Source organism: Palaemon carinicauda, chromosome 13 (assembly GCF_036898095.1).
Source record: "Palaemon carinicauda isolate YSFRI2023 chromosome 13, ASM3689809v2, whole genome shotgun sequence".
Taxonomy (NCBI): Eukaryota; Metazoa; Arthropoda; class Malacostraca; order Decapoda; family Palaemonidae; genus Palaemon; species Palaemon carinicauda.
This window is the reverse complement of record NC_090737.1, coordinates 81,887,069-81,904,568: the sequence shown is the minus strand read 5'-3', so window position 1 is coordinate 81,904,568 and position 17,500 is coordinate 81,887,069. Positions and strand designations below refer to the sequence as shown.

General features: G+C 33.2%; 1 protein-coding gene across 1 annotated transcript in view; it reads left to right on the top strand.

Moving 5' to 3' along the window:
* Positions 1 to 17,500, top strand: part of LOC137651971 (heparan sulfate glucosamine 3-O-sulfotransferase 6-like) — a 284,484-nt gene that overhangs the window by 5,303 nt on the left and 261,681 nt on the right. The window lies entirely within an intron of this gene.

The following is a 17,500-nucleotide window of genomic DNA, read 5'->3' as shown; positions in this document are numbered from 1 at the left end:
TAACCCAAGACAGTGAAAGACTATGGTCTAGAGGCTAGGGCACTACCCAAGATTAGAGAATAATGGTTTGATTTTGGAGTGTCCATCTCCTAGAAGAAATGCTTACCCCAAGAAGAACGTTGACTTTTTGGTCCAGAGAAAGACCAACATGGAATGTGGTTACGTCTATTTGTTTATTCCATTTTTATCCAGTTTCTTATCATTACCTCCGTCAACGAAGTTGGAAGGAGGTTATCCTATCGCCCTGTTTGTATGTTTGTTTGTGAACACCTTCCTGACCACAATTTTAATCGTAGAGCAATGAAACTTGCAGGGATTAACTTTTATGTAAAAAGCTGGAAACTATTAAAATTTGGAAGGTCAAAGTCAAAGGTCAAGGTCACGGCCATAGCAAAATTTTCAATTCACGTAATCAGCCATAAGTTTGGACATCATTGTCACAGAGACTTCAAACATGTTTCATGTTTGAGTGTATGAAAATCCACGGCAATTAATACATGTTAAGGTCAAAGGTCAAGGTCAAGCGAAAGGTAGAGAAATAAGCTGCGGTATCGGAGGTCTGCGCTCCACTGAGTACCCCTCTAGTTATTGCTGTTTCTTTCCTCGGCTCAAAATACATTATGTATTCAATGTTTCCTTTGTTTTTACTTCTTTATGTATTTGTCTGCTTTTTTGTCGATTTATTCTTATGGTATTTCTTCAGCTTTTAATAATATCCATATTTTTTTTATTAGTTTTAACATCTATCCATATCTTTTTTTTTCTATTAGCTCTCAATTTTCTTTGTCTCTCTATTCGCTGACATTGTCACAATATGTCATTCTATTGGCGGATATTGTCACAATATGTCATTCTATTGGCGGATATTGTCACAATATGTCATTCTATTATTGACATTGTCAAAATACGGTATTTAATTCGCTGATATTGTCCAAATACCTAATTCAATTAACTGACTTCATCAAAACACGTCACTCTCTTTACTGACGTTCTCAAAATACGTCATTCTATTTGCTGAAATTTTCAAAATATGTCATTCTATTTGCTGAAAATGTCAAAATACTCGTACATCATTCTTTGATGAAATTTTTCAAAACACGTCTTTCTATTTGCTGACATATCAAAACGCGTCCTTCTATTTGCTGGCATAATCAATACACGTCATTCTATTTGCTGACATCATAAAAACACGTCATTCAATTTGCTGACGTCATCAAAACACGTCATTCTATTTGCTGACATTATCAAAACACGTCATTCTAATTACTGATATTATCAAAACTCACCATTCTATTTGCTGAACATTTCAAAATACATTATATTTGCTGACATTATCAAAACACGTCATTTTATTTGATGACATTACCAAAACACGTCCTTCTACTTGCTGGCATAATCAATACACGTCATTCTATTTGCTGACATCATCAAAACACGTCATTCAATTTGCTGACGTCATCAAAACACGTCATTCTATTTGCTGACATTATCAAAACACGTCATTCTAATTACCGATATTATCAAAACTCACCATTCTATTTGCTGAACATTTCAAAATACATTATATTTGCTAACATTATCAAAACACGTCATTTTATTTGATGACATTACCAAAACACGTCATTCTATTTGCTGACATTATCAAAACACGCCATTCTATTTCCTGAAATTTTAAAAATACGTCATTGTATTTATGACTTTTTCAATGTTGCAAAATAATAAATGTTTATAATTCAGATGCAACGCTTTAGTTCAACGAGTCTTTAAAGGGTTTCTTATTATTACTATTATTATTATTATTATTATTATTATTATTATTATTATTATTATTACTAGCCAAGCTACAACCCTAGTTGGAAAAGCAAGATTCTACAATCCCAGGGGCTCCAACAAGGAAAAATAGCCCAGTGAGAAAAGAAAATAAGGAAATAAATAATTAATGAGAATAAATTAACAATAAATCAATCTAAAAACAGTAACAACGTCAAAACAGACGCTATATAAAAACTTTAAAAAGACTTAGGTCAGCCTGTTCAACATAAAAACATCTGGTGTAACTTTGAACTTTTGAAGTTCTACTGATTCAACTACCCGATTAGGGAGATCATTACACAACTTGGTCACAGCTGGAATAAAACTTCTAGAATACTGTGTAGTATTGAGATTATATATAATGGAGAAGGCCTGGCCATTAGCATGATTTATTATCATTATTATTATTGCTTACTAAGCTACAGCCCCAGCTGGAAGAACAAGATGCTATAAGCCCAAGGGCTCCATCAGGGAAAGCAGCCCAGTGAGGAAAGCCAGATCCTAATAGATAGAATCCCTTGTCTTTATCGAGTATTTACGGTGTCCTTTTCTACGTTACGAGATGAATAATTTTGTTATTTATTAAATATTCATCTGGGAAAGTTAACTTACAAATGTAAGTTATTTGTGCTTATTTGTGTTTATTTGCCCTTTCCACCATGAGGCACAATACAACACATTATTCTAAAAGTTTTATTCCAGCTGGGACCAAGTTGTGAAATGACTTGCCGAAAATGATTCATGTTGAAATGGCTGACATAAGTCATTTTATAGTTTACATATGAAATATCTGTTTTGATGTTGTTACTGTTTTTGAAATATTTCATCTTAATTGTTCATTATTTCTCATATCGTTTATTCCATTTCTTCTCTAGGCTATTTTTCCCTGTTGGAGCCCTTGGACTTATAGCATCCCGCTTTTCCAACTAGGGTTGTAGCTTAGTTAATAATAATAATAATAATAATAATAATAATAATAATAATAATAATAATAATAATAATAATAATAATAATAATATTTCATTCTACGAGTATATCGCATGTCTTCTCGTCCACAATGTTCTTATTAATTAGTGTTTACGAAAGTCTTTATCTGAGGTCTTACTATGTCTTCAACGAATCCTTATCGACCATCTTTTATGGAGTCTTTATCGGCTCGTGTCTTACACAGTCTTTAAAAGTCTTTCTCCACGGAAGACATTATCAAAAGACTAAAAATAGGTTTCGTTTAACCCACGTCTTTTGTTTCCCATTCATCTCCTTTAAAGGGATTTTGTATCGACTTTTTTCTCTGGACAAGATCTCTCTCCCCTTACGAATTTATAAAACTGGATGATCTACTCGAGATAACGGAGTCTTCTAGAGACGAGAGCCTTATCTATACTGTTTATGTTATATTGGAAAAGGCTGGGGATTCTTGGGATGGAAGGATTTTTCACACACACACACAAAATATATATATATATATATATATATATATATATATATATATATATATATATATATATATATATATATATGTATACACACACACACACACACACACATATATATATATATATATATACACACACACACACACATATATATATATATATATATATATATATATATATATATATATATATATATATATATATATATATATATATATTATATCATCATCTCCTACAGCTACTGACGCAAAGGGCCTCAGCTAGATTTCACGAGTCTTCTTCAACTTAAAGCTTTTAAATCAATACTTCTCCATTCATCATCTCCTATTTCACGCTTCATAGCCCTCAGCCATGTATCCTGGGTCTCCCAGCTCTTCTAGTGCCTTGTGGACCCCAGCTAAACGTTTGGTGAACAAATTTCTCTTGGGGAGTGCAAAGAGCATGCCCAAACCATCTCCATCTACCGCTCATCATGATCTCATCCACATATGGCACTCAAGTAATCTCTCTTATAGTTTCATTTCTAATACTGTCCTGCCATTCAACTCCCAATATCCTTCTGAAGGCTTTGTTTTCAAATCTAATAAATCTATTGGAGATTGTTTCCTTGTCATACTATGACTCGTGTCCATACAATAACACCGATCTCACTAAACTGATGTATAGTCTGATTTTTATATGTAATTTCACTCGATTTGATTTCCAAATTTTACTTAACTTAGCCATTGTCTGATTTGCTTTTTTTCCATTTTTCATTAAACTCTAATTCTAAAGACCCTGTTTTGGGGATCATAGTCCCTACATACTTAAATGATTCTACCTCATTAATCCTTTCTCCTTCCAATGATATTTCATCTTCTACTGCATAACTCCATCCTCATCATCCCTGTCTTTCTTCTATTCATCTTCAGCCCAACCTCGTGTGATATTTCATGCATTCTGGTAAGCAAGCATTGCAAATCCTGTGGTGTTCTGCTAATAAGGACAGCAACATCAGCATACTCTAGGTCTGCTAAATTCCTATCACCAATCCAGTCCAATCCTTCTCCACTATCTCTGACTGTTCTACGCATTACAATGTGTGTGTGTATATATATATATATATATATATATATATATATATATATATATATATAATATATGTATATATATAATATATATAATATATATAATATATATATAAATGTGTATATATATACACATATATATGTATATATATATGTATATATATATATATATATATATATATATATATATATATATATATATATATAAAATATGCACATGTCTTTATACACATATATGTATACATACATCACTGTGTGTATATATACAGAGACCAATATACTGTATGTATATCGGCATCTATATAGGTAGTAGGCTGGCCAGGGCACCAGCCGCCCGTTGAGATACTACTACTAGAGAGGTATTGGATCCTTTGACTGGCCAGACAGTAATGTATTGGATCCCCCTCTCTGGTTACGGCTTATGTTTTCTTTGCCTACACTTACACAGAATAGTCTGGCCCATTCTTTAAACACTAAACACTTCTTCACCCAAGGGGTTAATTACTGTACTGCAACTGTTCAGCGTAATTTCCTCTTTGTAAGGGTAGAAGAGACTCTTTAGCTATGGTAAGCAGCTCTTCTAGGAGAAGGACACTCCAAAATTAAACCATTGTTCTCTTCTTGGGTAGTGCCATAGCCTCTGTACCATGGTCTGCCACTGTCTTGGGTTAGAGTTCTCTTGATTGAGGGTACGTTCGGGCACACTATTCTATCTTATTATTATTATTATTATTATTATTATTTTTCCTTCCTCTTGTTTTTTTTAAATGGTGTGTTGGGCAGGCTTAATAGAAGGGCCATGGATGCCTGGTGGTTTATCAAGAGGTTGTCTTTTCCTTTTTCTGATTCTTTTTCTTCTCAAAACCATCCTTCCTATCCTCCCTTCAGTTGAAGTGGCTATCCTGGAGGGTATTTAGCCTTGCATGGTGTATCGGCTCCTCCATGTTGACCAGTTTTTCCGACTTTTTACTATAGTCTATGAGTATCATCCATCCCTTTATTTATGATTCTGTACATATTGTTTGTTTATAATTCTTGTTAATCTACTCTTTAAATATGATGACCCTTTTTTTCTATTAAGTTTTATGCTGTCTGGAGACATTGAGCGAAATCCGGGACCAGTACGTCCTAGATTTCGTCAATGTCGTCTTCTGTATTGCAATATTCGTGGTCTTCATGCAATTATCCAAGACCTTACAGTTGCGTCCAGACAGTATGATATTCTTTTGTGCTCAGAAACTTTGGTTTCTAGTATGAGGCACTCATCTGATCTCCTTATAACTGGTTTTAAGAAGCCAATAATGTTGAAACGTGATGCCATCCCTAGGGCCACGGGAATGGCGGTGTATATTAGGACCGAGTACCCTGCTTCTCATAAGTCCTGCTATCAATGTGGATGTCATGAGATTCAGGTAATAAAAGTTTGTGGCAGGCATAACAACTTTTATTTGTGTTCCATCTACCGAAATCCAGACATGAATGATTCTATCTTCGATTGTCTTCTTACTATTATGGCTAAGATACAAGATGATAGAAAGGCTTCTTTTGTCTTTGTTGGTGATTTTAATGCTCACCATAGGGAGTGGTTAAGTTCTATCTCTCCCACCGATCGCCATGGCTTAAGAGCTTTAGACTTTGCCTCTGAATCAGGCTGTGAGCAAATCATGAATGAAGCTACCCACAGGTCTGGTAATTGCTTGGACCTCGTATACACTGACTCCCCTGGCGTTATTCTATTGGCCTTGATATCTAGTAAGGTTGGTTCTCCAGTCGGGACATCTGATCATGCCTTGATTTCATTAGTAGTGAAGACTGAGCAGCCTGTCCCTGATATATCATACTCATATAAAATTCATATGAAATCCCAAGCAGACTGGAATGGTATTTTGCATGATCTTTTGTGCTTGAATTGGTCACAATTATATAGTAGTACAGATCCTGTTGTCCTTTGAATGAGAATCTAGTCAACATAATTGATAGGCGTATCCCTTCTTGTGTGCTAAGGTATCAAGTGAAGGACAAACTGTGGTTCATTGATGATTGTATACGTGGTTATTTGGAGAAGCAAGAGGCCTATCATCTTTGGAAGGGTAACAGATCAGATTTGACCTGGAACATTCAGCTTCAAGCTTTTGCCTTGGAGCATGTGATGCCCTTCTTACAATCTACAATGCTGTACAGAAATCCCTTGATTGTAGTCAGGAGGTTCGTATGATTGGCCTTGATTTTAGTGCTGTCTTTGACCGTGTTAATCATGAGGCCCTTGTTTTCAAACTCAAACAGTTGGGAGTGGGTGCGTCGTTTCTTAGCATTATTATTGATTTTTTAAGTAATAAATCTCAATGAGTTGTTGTTGATGGGCACCATAGTGAGTAAAGGAATGTGATATCCGGTGTTCCACAGGGTAGTGTTCTTGGCCCATTACTTTTCATACTAGCCTATATACATATGACATGTTGTTTGGCCTAGAAAATAAGCTTGTTGCATATGCAGATGATGCTACTCTCTTTGCATCAATTCCATCCCTTGAATGTAGAACTGGGGTTTGTGAATCCCTTAATAAAGATTTAGCTAAAATTAGTGCATGGTGCAAAATATGGAGTATGAAGTTGAATCCTAACAAAACTCAAAGTATGATTGTAAGTAGGTCAAGGACAGTGGCTCCTCAACACCCGGATCTCGGAATTGATAATGTTTCTTTAAATTTGTATGACTTTTGAAATTTTAGGTGTGATTCTCGACAGAAAATTTACTTTTGAGAAACACGTTAGGTCTGTGTCTTCTTCAATTCTTTCATTCTATCTTGTTTTGAGTGTTGTTCTCGTGTATGGGGTTAAGCTGCGGATTCTCATCTTAATTTGTTGGACAGAAACTTACGGTCTATCAAATTTCTTATTCCTGATCTAGATATTAATCTTTGGCACCGTCGTTTAATTAGTTCATCATGCATGTTGCATAAGATTTTTCATAACTCTTACCATCCTTGACATTCAGATCTCCCTGGACAATTCTTTCCTGTTCGTAATACTAGGCAGGCAGTTAATTCTAATAGCCAAGCCTTCTTCATCATGAGGCTCAATACTACACAGTATTCTAAAAGTTTTATTCCAGCTGTTACCAAGTTGTGGAATGATCTTCCTAATCGGGTAGTTGAATCAGTAGAACTTCAAAAGTTCAAAGTTGGAGCAAATGTTTTATGTTGACCAGGCTGACATGAGTCTTTTTATAGTTTATATATGACATATCTGTTTTTGATGTTGTTAATAGTTTATATAGGACATATCTGTTTTGACGTTGTTACTGTTTTTAGAATGATTTATTGTTAATTTATTCTCATCATTTATTTATTTCCTTATTTCCTTTCCTCACTGGGCTATTTTTCCCTATTGGAGCCCTTGGGCTTATAGCATCTTGTTTTTCCTTCTAGGGTTGTAGCTTGGCAAATAATAATAATATTAACGATAATATACACAAATATATAGACATGTATATAAATGTGTTTACTGTGTATCTATAAAATCATATAAACATATATACATAAATGCATATATGTACATCAAATACATATCAATATATATATATATATATATATATATATATATATATATATATATATATATATATATATATATATATATATATATATATATATATATAGTCGACTGACGAAATCTAACCGAGGTCCTTTGCGGCAATAGGTGTAGGAGGAAATGATGATAATGATGATATATATTGTACATAATAACGATATTTGCATTAAAGCACATGTTAATGTTTAGTTGACTTTGAAAGGCTATACTGTAAACGTTTATCTTGGTTTCATAAGAAATATCCTTTTATTACATATAAATATTAATAATAATAATAATAATAATAATAATAATAATAATAACACTAATAATAATAATAATAATAATAATTATGATAATAATAATAATAACAATAATAATAATAATAATAATGATAATAATAACTATTATGATGATAATAATAATAATAATAATAATAAAATATGATAATTAATATTTCATGATCGCTGATAATGTTCTGCTTATAATTAGCTACCATTTGTTGGGTGATTTTGTTTCTATGCATTAAACAACAACAACAACAACAATAATAAAATGTAATTAATAATATATTATGATCACTGTTAATGCTTTAGTTATAGTTAATTATCATTTGTTGGGGGATGTTGTTTCTTTACATTAAACAACAACAACAACAATAATAATTGAATACAATTAATATTTTATGATCACCGTTAATGCTTTTGTTATAGTTAATTAGTATTTGTTGGGTGATGTTGTTTCTATACATTAAACAACAACAACAACAGCAACAACTACAATAGTAATAAATAATCCAGATTAATTACATCTAAAAGAACAGACATACATATAAAAATACAATTACAGCGAAGCGCAGCAAGTTTCCCTAAGCAACACAGGTCCAAAAATAGAAAAAGGCAAAAGGTTGAGCTGAATTTAAAGAAGACTTCGCATTGTTTCCCCGAGGGTTGTTTGATCCGAAGTCAAAGTCCAGCGATTAGGACACCGCCTAGTTACCGAACACTCACTCGCTCACTCACCAAAGTAAGGTTACAGGGGACAGGCAGAGATATTCTTACTCTGGGCGAGTAGCTGTGTAGGTTTGGGATATAGGAAATCTTTTTCTTTAGAAAAGGTAGGGGATATATATATATATATATATATATATATATATATATATATATATATATATATATATATATATATACATATATATATATATATACACATATTTATACACACACACACACACACACACACATATATATATATATATATATATATATATATATATATATATATATATATATATATATATATATATATATATATATATATATATATATGAAGAGCGAGAGATTAGAAACGGTTGAAAATGGAGTAAATGGAATGAGAATCATGGAATGAGAATAATGGAAATTGCAAGAAAAAAAAACATTCAGTTTTGATAACGATATAGAGGCGAATATATTTTGTGTTAAGGAAAGAGACAAAGGAAATGGGGAACTGGGAGATGGGATGCAGAGATGACAAAAGAAATGAAAGAAAATAAAACTAAATAAGAAATAGAATAAGAATGACATGAACAGACGCAAAGAGAATTACTTCTTTTTACTTTTTATTATGAAATGCACATTTACAATCTTACAATTTTTAACATACATACACCATTGTATATTTAAATGAATATTTTTTTATTTTATTTTACATTTACTGTATTTACAACTGCAATTTTCACTTTACTGTTTATCTAAATATGCGTTTAAATAAAAAATATAATCGACTCGTGATTACTTTTGTAATAGAAGTTTTAAATCCTATTACTGATCCACAGGGAGATATTGCCAGCGGTATAAGATTTAAAATTTTTTTGTGTTGTAGAAAGAAACAACAATAAATGAAAGGAATTGAATGGAGTATAGATGAGCTTCGTGTGCTTACGCACGCGCCAACACGCATACTTTATTTCATTTTGATTATTAATTACTTCTCTTGAAGTTCATTTATTTCCTTTCCTCCCTGGGCTATTTTCCCTGTTTATGCCCTCGGGCTTATAGCATCCTGCTTTTCCAACTAGGGTTGTAGCTTAGCAATTAATAATAATAATAAAAATAATAATAATAATAATATGGCCGATGAGGTAACGTCCCTGACTGGTGATCGCCAGACTGGGGTTCGAGTCCCTCTCAAAAACGTTAATTTCTTTGGTTGTTGTATACGTGTGAGCTAAGGATGGGGGGTTTGTGGGAGCCTATAAGTCTATCTACAGAGTCATCAGCAGCCATTGCCTAGCGCTCCTTGGTCCTAGCTTCGAGTGAGAAGGGGCTTTGGCGCTGATCATTTGTAATATGGTCAGTCTCTAGGGCATTGTCCTGTATTATAGGGCAATGTCACTATCCCTTGCCTCTGCCATTCATGAGCGACCTTTAAACCTTCAAAAACCCGAAAATCTCATCACACTAAGAATGGAAAAAGAGAGAAAAATGAGGAGGAGGAAGACGAGAAGGAGGAGGAGAAGAAAAGCACTTTCCTCAATCCCCATCCACCCCCTTTCCCCTCCCATCATTCATTTTCTTTCTTCTCCATTGGTCTTTCTCCTTTGATGCTTGACCAGTTTTCCAATGTCGATGGACCAGAAGGTAGCGGGCGATCCTTTTTTCAGAAATGTGGATCTTCGCGTCTTTCACTACTATATAGTTTATTTATGTCTAGAAAACGCACTCAAATTTATGCGTATTCTTATGTATCTATGAAGATTTATTAGGTAAAAAGAAAATCTTGAGGGTACACTTGGACACACTACTCTATCTAATTCGTCTTCCTCTTGTTTTGCTAAAGTTTTTATAGTTTATATAGGAAATATTTATTTTAATGTTGTTACTGTTCTTAAAGTATTTTAATTTTCCTTGTTTCCTTTCGTCACTGGGCTATTTTCCCTGTTAGGGCCCCTAGGCTTACAGCATCCTGCTTTTCCAATTGGTTTTAGCTTAGTAAGTAATAATAATAATAATAATAATAATAATAATAATAATAATAATAATAATAATAATAATAATATGTTTATCATGTAGGAAACACACTCAAACTTACGTGTATGTTTATACACTGATAAGTATTTAAGAAGTTTTTTGTGACATATAAAACCACCCAATAAATACACTTAAACTTATGTGAATATTTATAAATGCAGGAAGACGTAATATGTTTTCAGAAAAACAAACGGAAAACGTGCAAGTTTATATATGTATGAAGGTTTAATAGGGGTTTGCGACTTATTATTATTATTATTATTATTATTATTATTATTATTATTATTATTACTAAGCTGCACCCCTAGTTTGAAAGGCAGGATGCTGCAAGCCCAAGGGCTCCAACAGGGAAAAATAGCCCAGTGAGGAAAAGAAACAAGGAAATAAATAAACTGCAAGAGAAGTAATGAACAAACAAAATAAAATATCTTAAGAACATTGTATATATGAATGAAGTTTGTATAATATTTTACGATAAGTGCAAAAAACACCCAAAGACATACACTCAAGCTTAAGCGTATGTTTATACATGAATAAAGAATGTTGAAATGTGCAAAAACCTTTATGTGGTTGAACGTATTTATTTGGTATCAAATGTTATTGTGAAACGATCAATTAAATTGCATGTGTATGAAACCAAGAATCTTTATATAATAAATAGCAAGTGCCAGACTATGTATGTATGTATATATACACACACACACACACACACACACACACACACATATATATATATATATATATATATATATATATATATATATATATATATATATATATATAAATGGCTGAGGACTATGAAGCGTGAAATAGATGATGATGGATGGAGAAGTATTGATCTAAACGCCCAAGTTGTACACGCCTGGAGATATATATATATATATATATATATATATATATATATATATATATATATATATATATAATGTATATATATATATATGTATGTATATATATATATATATATATATATATATATATATATATATATATATATATATATATATATATATATATGTGTGTGTGTGTAACCCAACAATTTCCTACAAATAGCCCAAACCAGGGAGTTTGAAGGGTTGAATCTATGTGTTCCAATATCTATCTAAATATCAAACCGTCCTTTATGATGGGTCGCGTATACTAGTACTTAATAATAGATTACAAAATACAGTTTTGACGACGAACACATACCAAACGCTAAAAAGTGAAAATTAAATTCACTCTTTTTTTTCCGAAGCGGAACTTTTAATAATAGTTAATCTCCAATTTCAAAGGATTTGCTCCGGCTAAATTAACAGGAGAGTTAAATCATGATAAATTGCATCGATGTGAGCAATCTGATTCATTTGCATGATGTTTTATCGTTTATTTTAGACAGATTAAATTTCACCCTTTTTATAATTGTCGCTGAATATATCCAGTATATAAAGAAAGGGCGATTTATGTGATCTTGTTACCTCCGCCAATGAAGTTGGAAGGAGGTTATGTTTTCGCCCCTGTTTGTGTGTTGGCAAGGGCACCAGCCGCCCGTTCAGATACTACCACTAGAGAGTTATGGGGTCCTTTGATTGGCCAGACAATACTACATTGGGTCCTTCTCTCTGGTTACGGTTCACTTTCCCTTTGCCTACTCATACACCGAATAGTATGGCCTATTCTTTACAGATTCTACTCTGTCCTCACACACCTGACAACACTGAGATTACCGAACAATTCTTCTTCACCCAAGGGGTAACTACTGCACTGTAATTGGACAGTGGCTACTTTCCTCTTGGTAAGGGTAGAGGAGACTCTTTAGCTACGGTAAGCAGCTCTTCTAGGAGAAGAACACTCCAAAATTAAACCACTGTTCTCTTAGTCTTGGGTAGTGCCATACCCTCAATACCATGGTCTTCCACTGTTTTGGGTTAGAGTTCTCTTGCTTGAGGGCACACTCGGGCACACTATTCGATCTAATTTCTCTTCCTCTTGTTTGTTAAATTATTTAAAGTTTATATATGAAATATTTATTTTAATGTTGTTACTGTACTTCAAATATCTTATTTGATCTTGTTTCCTTTCCTCACTGGGCTATTTTCCGCTAGGGCACCTAGGCTGATAGCATCCTTCTTTTCCTATTAGGGTTGTAGCTTATCAGTTAATGATAATAATAATAATAATAATTGTGTGTGCGTGTGAGTGTGTGTGTGTTTGTGAACAGGAGGGATGAAACTTACAGGGATTAACTGTTATGGAAAAAACTGCAAATGATCAAGTTTTGGAAGGTCAAGGTCACGGTTAAGCAAAATGTTCAGTTCACGTAATCAGCCATAAATTTGGACATCGTTGTCACAGAGACTTCAAACTTGGTTCATATTTGAGTGTATGAAAATCCACGCCAATTGATACATGTTAAGATCAAAGGTCCAGGTTAAGGTCGGGAAATAAGCTGCCGCGGTGGAGGTCTGCGCTCTACTGAGTGCCCCTATAGTAGTTGTTGTTATTGCAGAAATTATAGAAGTTTTGAAAACTTATAACAGTTTTGCTTTGAATGTCTGAAATAACAACGTGTATCGATAAATACCTTGAAAAACGCCTGGCTGCACCAATATCTGGAATAATGTCTAATTTGACAAAATGTGCGAATTAAAGTTTCGCGAAAAATATCAAGCATAACGCATTTATCAACACATTAAGAAGAACTGAAAGATACATGGTCAAACGTCTGTATTTGCATACTTCGGAATAATATCGAATCTTGCACATTTAGACCTGTTTTTTCATATTCAAATAAGCCATAATTTTAATACCTTTATGTCTGGATTCTCTTGTCAACCTCGGGATCAGAGTTCCAAGGCGGAGCCCCTCAAAGACAATAGCTTCTGACCGGCCGGGAATCAAACACTGGTTCAGGAAGCTGGCATGAACAGTGATTTACCATTTAGATAAATGACAAATATTTACGTTTATGGGGAGTGACGTTTACACAAGGCTTCTAAAGTTAAAAATATAAAACAATGATTATATTTACAATTTGATGTTTTTTTTTATGTAAATGAGGACAATCATGATACCATACGAACTGCTGTCTCATGATATATTTAGTGGATAAAGACTTACGTAAATGCTCAGTGACTCTCTCTCTCTCTCTCTCTCTCTCTCTCTCTCTCTCTCTCTCTCTCTCTCTCTCTCTCTCTCTCTCTCTCTCTACAGTGAAGGCCAGCATTTGACAGGTTTCCTTTATATATGGTGACATAGATGTTTTAAAGGGAATATGCTTTTACCCATCAACTTTTTTTTCTCAAAAGAAGTAAAACGAAAAGGTTGGCCAAAGAAGCAATTTTTCCTTATTACTCAAATTACAAAATTATTCAAATTACAAAACTATGGAAACTTATTACTTCACCTCAACGAATTTGGAAGGAGGTTATGTTTTCGCCCCTGTTTGTGTGTTCGTTTGTGTGTGTATTTGTGTCCCTCTTTAAAAGGTTTAAAGACCACACATGAATAGCATAGGCAAGGGTGCGTGACATTGCAATATCAAAGAGGACAATGCCCTAGAGACTGACTACATATACATATGACCAGCGTTCAAGACCCCTCTCTATCCAAGCTAGGACCAAGGGGAGCCAAGAAATGGCTGCTGATCACTCAGCAGATATAAATATAGGCTTCCCAAAACCCCCCATCCTTGGCTCACAAGGATGGTGAGGTTGTAGCGACCAAAGAAACTAACGAGTCTGAGCGGGATTCGAACCCCAGTCAGGCCACCACAATCTTATAGTCTTGAATATATAACGAGGAAGAATAACCAGCCTTTCCTAGGTCAAGCGACAATAGACTTCAGAAAAGAGACCAAAAAATAGCTGAGTTGCAATTTTCATTTGAAAGGGAAAGAAAATAGAATTCTCTTTCTTTTACTATGGAATTGCTCTCTCTCTCTCTCTCTCTCTCTCTCTCTCTCTCTCTCTCTCTCTCTCTCTCTCTCTCTCTCTGGGCATCACCGCATAATTTTACTAGGTACCGTGAATATGGAGCTAACAATCATACACATACACACACATACATCCATACATACATACATACACATATATACAGTATATATATATATATATATATATATATATATATATATATATATATATATATAAAGATAGATATAGATATATGTGTATATTGTATATACATTGTATATACATTATGTGAATATATATATATATATATATATATATATATATATATATATATATATATATATATATATATATTACATATATACATATATATATATATATATATATATATATATATATATATATATATATGCGTGTGTGTGTTTGAAAACTGGTCAAACCCTATACATGAATAAGGACATGTCTGAGTCCTTTGTCCTGCACGGAACGAGAGAGAGAGAGAGAGAGAGAGAGAGAGAGAGAGAGAGAGAGAGAGAGAGAGAGAGAGAAAATCCATCGGTCGCCCTGACATGATGTCGTATCTGATAATAAAGATTAATCCCTAGTCCCCGCAGAGAACAGGGACAGACGACCAACACTCATATAAATTTACATGACATGTAGAGGACACCATACATAAAGAAACTAAGCCCTGTTGGCCTGGATACGAGGGTGGGGACGGGGATGGGGGAGGGTGGGGTCTTCAGAGCAATATTTAATGACACAGAAACCAAGGTTGACATCCTGCGACTCTTCATCGCCATATGAAACCGAAACCCGACGGTGGATGATATGATCTTGGGGGCTGAAATTACAAAAGTTGAGTGGGGAGTCATTTTCTTTGGGTTGTTTACATTATAAATGCATATCTATATATATTTTTATATATACAGTATAAATATATATATATATATATATATATATATATATATATATATATATATATATATATATATATATGTATATATATACAGTATACTGTATATATAAAAATGTATATATATGCATTTATACTGTATATGTAAACACAAATCTATATATTAATACGATAGCGTGTTATTTATTTTGTCACCCTTTAAAGAAAACGGAAATAATTTCATAGTATACTCTTACAGATTCACGCTTTAAAAAACAAACGGAAATAATTTCATGGTATACTTTTACGAATTCACACTAGACTGATTAATTAACCAAAGCACATCTTATATAGCTTTCTCAATTTTGTCTTTAGCAACTGATTCTTTATTTGAATATTAGACAAAAAATCGAGTTTTATCAATTTCCATAACCTAGATTATAAAATTAATCACGGGACATTTTATTCAAACATGTATAGGTTGGAACAAGATAATTAGTATTGAAAATATCATTTCGTGTAATTTACACGAGTTCCGCACGTATATAATCTCAAATATATCCTGTATATGCACATGTATATACTTATGTACATACATACATATACATTCATTCATTTATATATATATAAATATATATATACATATGTGTGTGTGTATATATATATGTATATATATATATATATATATATATATATATATATATATATATATATATATATATATATACATGTATATATATGTGTGTGTATATATGTATATATATAATTTATATATATATATATATGTGTATATATGTATATATATATAATTTATATATATATATATATATATATATATATATATATATATATATATATATATTGGGAATTACATTTATACAAAAAGATTATTCCCTATTCCTCTCTCCTCCTGAATCTTATAATAATCTTCGTTTCATTCCTCTCTACTGTTTATCTCTTCCAATCTATTTCCTCTTTCTTGTTTATCTCGAGCACTTAAAAAATTCATCCATCTTGATGCTAAAGCCTCAAGATTCCCTTTCTGTTATGAGCTTTTGTTTTAAGTGTGTGCGAAAAATTACCTGCCAAAAGAAATGTTTACAAATGTTTACATATATAGAAAGATAATCAAATATTTAATAAGAAAAAGTTACAAAAAAAAATTTAAAAAAATAAGCTACAAAACAAGAATTCTAAGGCATAGTTATCTGAGCTCTCTCTCTCTCTCTCTCTCTCTCTCTCTCTCTCTCTCTCTCTCTCTCTCTCTTTGTAAGTTCTTTAAAATTTATGAACATTGCTCTCAAGTTCTACCCCTAGAAAAACAGGCAAATATTTGATAAAAGAAAATTGCAACGATCAAGAAAATAAACTAAAATAATAAAAGAATTTTAAGGCATAGCCTCTCTCTCTCTCTCTCTCTCTCTCTCTCTCTCTCTCTCTCTCTCTCTCTCTCTCTCTCCATGAGACACTAACGGAACCTGTTACGAAACTTTGAAGATTTTCATGAATGGGCCAATGGTGCTGGGCGGTCCTTCTATCCGAGGCACACACTAGACTTGCCTTTGTTGACCTCGGATATAAGGGAACGCTTATGATATGAAGAAGTATGGGAAGAGAAGATAATTATAAAGCGTAGGGAAAGCGTGGTGCGAGGAGAGAGAGAGAGAGAGAGAGAGAGAGAGAGAGAGAGAGAGAGAGAGAGAGAGAGAGAGAGAGAGAGAGAGAGAGAGCGGCTGCGCGGCGTTTCAGCAATGAAGGGCCAGTGTGTGGGGAGGGAGCCTAGGTTTGGGCGCCTGTTCCTTGGCCAATGGGGAGGG